The sequence below is a fragment of the Tupaia chinensis genome, unplaced genomic scaffold, assembly GCF_000334495.1.
Source record: "Tupaia chinensis unplaced genomic scaffold, TupChi_1.0 Scaffold143601_1, whole genome shotgun sequence".
Classification (NCBI taxonomy): domain Eukaryota; kingdom Metazoa; phylum Chordata; class Mammalia; order Scandentia; family Tupaiidae; genus Tupaia; species Tupaia belangeri.
Window position 1 is genome coordinate 11618 of NW_006203447.1, and position 8069 is coordinate 19686.

Sequence of the window (8069 nt, forward strand, 5' to 3'; positions counted from 1 at the left end):
GTCTCTGTGCGGCCCTCACTTACTCCAAATTCCCCATCCATAATGGCAGATTGTGGTTATGCACCTCCAGCACCTGACCTGTCATCTGCCAGGAGCCCTGGCCCAGCAGATCCCTGCATAGCACAGCCTTTCCCCCTTCCCTGACTCCTTATGAAGAGCATCAGTAGCTGCTCTGGACTCAGTCTATCTGTGAATGTCCTCATGAGGTATCCCTTTAGGTCTGCAGCAGGAGAGAGTAAGGGAGGGAGATGTAATGCTCAGCAGGGCCCAGACTCTGAGGGGCTGGGTGTCCCCACTACTTCAGGGCCATGTGATCATCTGGGGGTCCTTATGCACATCCGAATCCACTTCTTTCAGACTCAACTCAGGAGAGAGACCCTGAAAGGAGCATTCAGAAGGTACTAGATGGGAGATGGGTCATGCCTGAAGAAAGTTTGTGGGTCCGTGGCAGGGCTCCTGCCCAACACACACTGGAGGAACCCTTCTTTGAGAATCCTGGGCTTATCAGAAGGGTGGAAAGAAGAGTCACCGCTATCTCCTATCACCCTCTCAATGAGACAGAGACACAACTACTTCGAGGAATCCTCCCCACCCCGGGCTTCCCCTTGCGCCAGACAGGAGTCAAACCCCACAGTCTGTGCTGACAGGGACCACAGCAGGATGGGATGGTGATCACAAAAAGAGAGGTGAAGCCAGCACATCTCAGATGATGAAAGCACCCCAGAAACTGGAATCATTTGGAATGGGTTCTCAGAGCCACTCTCACTGTAATTTCTAAGGGACTGTCACTTTTCATTTTCTTTGGAGAGGTTTTTTGCCTAAGGGCATGTGCACGCACCAGTGAGAGAGACAGAGAAAGTGAGAAGGAAAGTGAGAAATCCCCTGCAATCGAGTCTTGGTGGGTCAGGTGGGAGTCCAGGGAAGCAACCACTTCGCCATTTACTGGTCCCAAGCATCATTTTTCTAAGTGTGCCTATGATACCTTAAGAATATTTAACTCCATTTTCTACTCCACTCTAAGACAGGCTGAGTTATTAACAAACATTCTCATCTATCAGAGGATGGCAAACTCAACACTGTATCCTGCAATCTTGTGATTGGTCTACACTGTGGGTCACCAACCAAGTGAGATAGAAAAGCTCAAGCAGTTTATCTGAGAGGTGATCCCAGAAATACCTGCAGGACTGGGACGGGGACATCTCAGGAAAGGGCGTCCATGTGGGGCCCAACATCCTTAGGTCTACCGTGGGGACAACCACACTCTATTCTGAGACCACCTTGGGCTCAGGCATCTCCCTTTCGAGGGGTGAGGAGCTACAGGGTTGGGCATAGACCCTCTCGTCATGGACTGGGGCATTCCCATGGGATCTCCCTCAATGCAGCTAGCCTGTAATAGACAAGGAAAGAGCGGGGTTTTATCGTGACACAGCTGTGCATACTATGGCTGCAAATGTGGCCAGAGTGTCCTAAAATGTAGGGACCCAAGGGGATGTGACAAACTCTGACCCAGCTGCCACCTCCACCTCTAGCAGCCTCAGAATCACTCATGCCCTCACCACATCTCACAGTGATATTTGCCTATGACAGTTTCTAAAACCAAAGTCATAAATACAGAAGTATTAGGCCCCCTATTGGCATGGGGGTCAAGGTGCTAGATTCCCACATGACCAACCACAGTCCTAGTCTTGGTCATGGTGGCTTGAAAATCATGCTGGCTATATGTGTGTGCACCCAAAATTCCAAGAGGAGAATGAAGGAGGGGATAATGGTGTGGCCATCCCACCGGTGGACTACATTTCATTTTTTCTTTCTGTGTCTCTGTAATGAGTACACGTGGTCCATTGCACAAAAGAAAAAGAAAAAAAAGTAAGCAAACGGAAACATGTTCGGTGGGTGAAGGCCCAGTTGCTGCAGGAGTTGTGGGGGGAACAGACATGGGACATTCCCTGCCCTTCCCTGGCCTGTGCTCTCACAGGCACAGAAAACAAGAGAACCTACAGGAGATTGAGAGGCTGACACGGCCATGCTGAGAACAAGGGAGTGGGAGATTCATGTCATTTGAGGATTCCTTTCACACTCGTCCTCATGGGCCTGGAAGTGGCATCAAGTCACATATGCACAGGTGTGCACAGTTGGTATACACAGCCACCTGGCCTCAGATAGTGAGCAAATCTAGGCTTTCAGGGTGAAAGTGCTGTCGTTCTTAAGGCTATCCTGTGTCCCCCACACACCAGCAAAGCCATCTGCAACAGAACCCCTCTCATCACTCAGATGCTCCAACTGAAGGAAAGACACGTAGCAGGCCCAGTTCTGCTCAGGGCAACAAGGGGTGAGATAAGGTAGAGAAAGGAAGAGGGGTGGGAAAGACAGAGCAGTGACCACGACACTACAGAGCCCAGGGTCAAATGAAAGGCCCTCTGAGATCCCCAGGGATGGTCCCACATGTGGGATGCACTGATCCTGCTGCCACCTGAGCAGCTGCCATCGATATGGCTTCCTTCCTGGTGTGGGTCATCCGGGCCTGGACCTTAGACAGATGTGGGTGGAGGCACATTCGACTTGGTGCCATTTGAAGAGTGGGTGGGGTGAGGACTGGGGCCACTTGCTGGGAAGTGGAACGTCTGCCATTAGCTGCTGTACCTCTGCCCAGGTCAGCAGTGGGCCTGTGCCTTCAAGGTTCCCTTCCAGGTTTGGCCAGCTCCTGCCCTGGTATTAAATTCATTTGGCCCAGAGTAAATATCCTTGTGCACACATGCACATGTCCGTGATGGTCCCTTGGCTAAACGCCAGAGGGATATTGTCCATAGGATCACAGACTGGACACCGACAGATGTGGCCCTAGGCTGCGTGCCCTACTGGCCTCAGGTTTCCTGGTGCTCAGGAGGGCCAGGTCTGTGAGGATCCCATGGAGGAGGTGTGTCAGACAGGCTGAGCCCTCCCTGAGGCTGGGGCATGGCCTGCAGCTTGGAGTTTTTGCTCGGAGGGAGTAGCTGCCTATTATGCCTCCAGCCCAGGAGCCCCCAGAGTGGACTGGGGGTTCCAGCAGTGTCTATGGATGAGGGAAGGTCCATGGAGTTGTCCTCATGGGCCCCACCACCCGGCCTTGTGGGTGTCTGCAGGCGTGTAAAGATGAAATTCACCAGGAGGTGTCTGGACCAGGACATCTGTGGGAGGAGCTTCTGGCCTCCAGGGGACTGACCTTCACAGCACTACTGGCCTCGACCATGGGAGGGTGTCATCCTGGCATGAGCCACAACTGGCAGCTCACACTTCTGACTGAGAGCCCAACTAGGACTGCGACCACTGCACCCGCACCCACAAATTCTATGTCACTGGCTGCCTAATGTCCCTTCCCTCCAGCACCATGGTATGAATGCCAGACCTCCCTGTCACGTTGCCCACGCTCAGTAGAGTCTGAGCATACATGGCCATGAGAGAAACACCTACGATGTATGTCCCCATGGGTGGCTGGACAGCAGCTCGCCCGTCCCTCATCACGTACCCCCTCATGACACAGTGGATTGTCCCCTACTTCCTCTATCCTGCACCTCTTCAGGATGACCCTCAGCCAGGCCAGGTGAAACTAAAGCAGGTCGTGCCCTGCACCAACTCAGGTGAAAGGGGGCCAAGGGTCAGGACAGAGCTTGCCATCCTTGCAGTGTACTTGAACCCCTCTCTGTGATGTCCCACCCATCCTCCCACATTAGATATGCCAAGCCTTTTCAGAACTGGAATAACCTTCCAGTCCCTGTACCCTGTCAACGGTATCAGTCCAGGGTTGGACCCTGGAAACTAGTGACTATGTTACTGTTAGGTCTTCCTGCAAAGTTTGAATAGCTCCACTCTTCTCAGTAGGAAGACTCCCTGTGACTTGGCTCTTTTCCAATGGGCATATTCCAGGGCAATTTTATGATTGGACATTCCAAGTAAGCCACTGGAAGCACCAGACTGGCTGGGATGGGCCTGTCTCCCATGGAGGGAATCAGGAGAAATACAGCAGACAGCTGCCAAATGGGGCTTGCAGCCTTGTATTCTGCTCTGTGTGCTTGGTTCTCAGGGTATAGCGTTCATTAGACACCTGCTGGGGGCCCACTGCAGACACAGTAGTGTCCCTGACCTTGAGAGGTAACTTGGCTGTGTGTGCCAAGGACACCATGGCACCTGGGGCTCATGACGGCCAGCCCATTCCCAGAGGCCACACCATGGCCTTCACCCCAGCAGACTCAGTGCTAAGAAAACACAGGCACTTACTGATGGACTCTCAGGCAGTGCAGGTGGGGAATTGGCACCCTAGCTCCTGATGTGCTGGGCGAACCACCCACGCATGCATGCAAGCAACACCTTGCAGTATGTCAGCCCAATGCCCTACGGGAACCCCCTCCCCACTGGGAGGGGAAGGCACTGTCTGGGGGTAGTGGGCAAAGGAAGGCAGTTTCAAGGGTAGAGGAAGGTGCATTCCAGGAGGGGGGAAGGCACTGTTCAGGGTAATCAGACTACTTTCAGTGTCAAACAAATGCTCAAAGATTCAAAGAATAAAAATGGGTGAGCTAGCAGCTGGTTAAGAGAATGGATCCCACATGGCTGAGTCTGTGGTTCAGCTGGTTTAGGCCCGGCTGCTGCAAAATTATGCTGGGCTTATGGCATGCATACCCTAAATCCTGAGATAGGACTACATAAGGAATTGCAGCAAGGCCATCCCCCCTTGTAGGTAATTACTCACTTTTCCCCTCTCTGTCTCTGTAATGGGTGCATGCATCTTAAGCAAAAAAAAAATAAAAGTATGGTTAAAAGTTCAACTCTTTCCAAAGTAATCTACAGATTCATTGAAATTGCTAAAGACATTCCAACAATGTTATTTGATACAAATATTAGCAGAAGAATATTATGACACATTTTTCTGTTTTTCTACACAAAAATGCACCATGATTTCCCAAAAACCAATTAGAAATATACATTGTAAAGTTAACATAGAATTCAAATAATTAAAGACCCTAAAAGCTATTTTACAAAAAAAAGAACAAAGTGTAAGGTCTCTCTATTTCTGATTTCAAATCATACTACAAAGCTACGATAGTGAAAACAGAGTGGTTCTGACATAGAAACACGCTTACCTATAGGCAATGGAACTGAGAACCCAGAATAAACCTTTATATTCAAATCATTTTCAACTTGACACCTAAGACCATTCAGTAAGAAAAGGTCTTTTCAAAAATAATGTTGAGCAAACTGGGTGTGAACATGTAAATTCGAGATGTAAAAACTAAACTATAGACCTCTTAGTGGAACATTAGGGAAAAGCATCCCAACAGTGGATTTTGAAAAGCTTTCTTTCATCCAACATCAAAAGAACAGGGGCAAAAAAAAAAAAAGAGGAAGGAAGATAGATAAGAGGGTAGAAAGAAATGGCGTGTCTTCTGAACTGGAAACACCTGTGTAGACACACTTCTGTGCCCTGACAACAGGTTCATCCAAAAATGTGAGAACCAAATGTGAGAGGCCTGCTATCCCCTGACACCCCACACTCCCTGATGTCTGAATATTTCCACATACTGAATCATTCTGAGAACCCACCCCTCATCTATAAACAGTGCTTGCTATGTTTGGTCTCAAGCAGGAGCACCCACCTCACTCAGTCACTGACCACAGTTACCTCGGCCCTGGCCCCTGAACAAGCAGCTGCTCAGATCTCACTTCTGAGCCCACTGCATCTCACTTCACTGCAGCCTCCACAAAGTGGACAGTCATCATATTTCCCAAGTGTCTTCCTGGTACCTCAGGAGTCCTCCAAGGAAAAGGCTGACATTACTCAGACTCCAGTAAGCACCAGAGCTCCAGGATCCCCAGCTGCTTCTCTGGATTTGAAGACACCTCGACCAGTGCTCGTGTTCTGCACCTCTCTGTGCTGTAGCCTGACGATGAGGTCAACTCTTACTGTACGACTGGGCACAACAGTGCTTACCAAAGTGACATAGGGAGATGGTGACATGAGACAAAAACCTTGTTATTTTGTAACTTTTTTTTTCTGTTCTAAAGGGTGGGTCAAACAGATGGAAGGAGTTGGAAAAAGATGCAAGGCCCTGGTGTCAGGTTGTTTATCTGCTGTTAGTGGGAGCTCACAGAGCTCTTAGGCTCACAGAACCCTCAGCAGCATGCACAAATGCTTCCTCCCTCTTTGAGCATGTAACGTTCAGGGTGAATGCTCACAGAGCTTTTTCCTCCCTCTTGGAGCTTACAGCATGTGGAGCTGAGCTGAGCCAAGCCAAGGCCATCAGGGCTCAGCAGGACAAACCAAGGCCACGCAGAGCAGTACTAGATCCTTTCTCTCAATGGGCTGCAGACAATAGCAGCTCACCACCAAAACCAAACTGTCGCACACGCACATGTGCCTTACACTCAATGGTGTTAAACATCATAGCCATACTTACTGAACAAGCATGCACGTGCAGTACAATTAAATACATAAGGTGTTGGAACCAGCAGGTGGCAGAGTGGTTAAGGCACTAGACACCACATGACTGACATCAGTTCTAGTCTTGGACCTGATGGCTTGCTGTCTCACTTTCTCTCCTTCTCTCTCTCTCTCCCCCCTCTCTCATCAAATTGAAATACAATGAATTAATAAATGAAATTAAATAAATTAATCTTTTTTAAAAAATAAAAACATAATATCTTTACTCTGTGGCTTTCTAACATGGTAAGATAGAAGGCGAGGGATCTGGACTAAACTATTCTGACTCCATCTGCAATGCATCTTATCAGTCACTTCATGGAGGACATTTAGTTTCAAACAGGGTTATTGAACCTTGGCCCTACTGATGATGAGGTCCAGGCCATTCTTTGTGAGATCAACATTCTGTGCATTGCAGGATGCCGAGAATCATCCTGGGGCCCCACACATCAGATGACTGTAGCATCCCAATGCTCAAACCCAACTCACCTCTAAAAATTCTCCAGACATTGTGAAATATCCCAACTGGGGACAAAGTCACCCAAGTTTGAATAGTAGTGTGTTTAAATCGCATGATCTGGGCCCAGCAAGTGGCATAGTGGTTGGGGAGCTGGACTCCCACATGGTCAACTGTGGTTCGAGCCCTGGACTGGCAGTTTGCTTTTTCACTCTTCTCTCTCTCTGTTTCTCACGGGTCAAGTGGGGGCAGGATTGGGAGTTGGCCATGCCGCAATCCTTTCTCTCAGGACTCTGGGCATGCACACATGTTGGCCGTGAGTTTTAAGCCATAGGATCCGGCCTCGAACTGCTGTTAACCACTCCACCCACACTCGGCCAGTGGGGGCAGAATGGAGCACGCGCAGCACTCTCCCTCTCTCCCAACCCAGTAAGCCTTTCCTTCACACCACCACCAGCTCCAGCTTCCTGAAATGTTACCCTCCGCCATCTGTGATCGCTTTTCCTGCTTTTCAAGTCACGCTGCCATCTGGCCTCACCTCTTAAACCACCACAGTCACCTGTGATCAGAACGGCCAAGGCCCAGGTCTGACCCTAGTACAGAGGCGATGCAGGACCAAAGGCGGGCCTAGTGAGCAGCTGGAGAGGACCGAAGTCCCAGGGCTCAGGAACCCGCGGAGCTGGGGACGCGCAACACCGCCTGGTGTTGGTGGGGGGTTGACGGCGCCCCTGAACCAATGACAAGGACAACACCATGGCTGGTGGACGAAGGCATCCAGGAGAACCCAGGAGAGCGACACCCCACGGCCGGGACGGACTGCGTGTCCCCGAGGACGACTGCACCCGGGCCCTGCCGACAGGACGGCGACAAGAAGGTAGGAGGCCGGCGAGGGCGAAGGCGCCCACAGGCGGTGGCAGGAGGGCGGTGGGCTGCGCGAGGGCCTGAGGGGCGCCCTTCACGGATCACACTTCCGGTGGCTTTCTTTGAAAAGCGCGAAGGGGGTCCCGGGGCACAGCCATTGCGACTGGTCTGGAGGCCTTGGGCACCCCGCGGGCCGGGACCGCACACCCGACCAGGGCCGGCAAGCCCTCCCAGAACGCCCTCCCGCGCCCACCGCTCCTCGGGGTCAGGCGAGGACGCAGCGCCTTAGACCCCGCAAGGTCC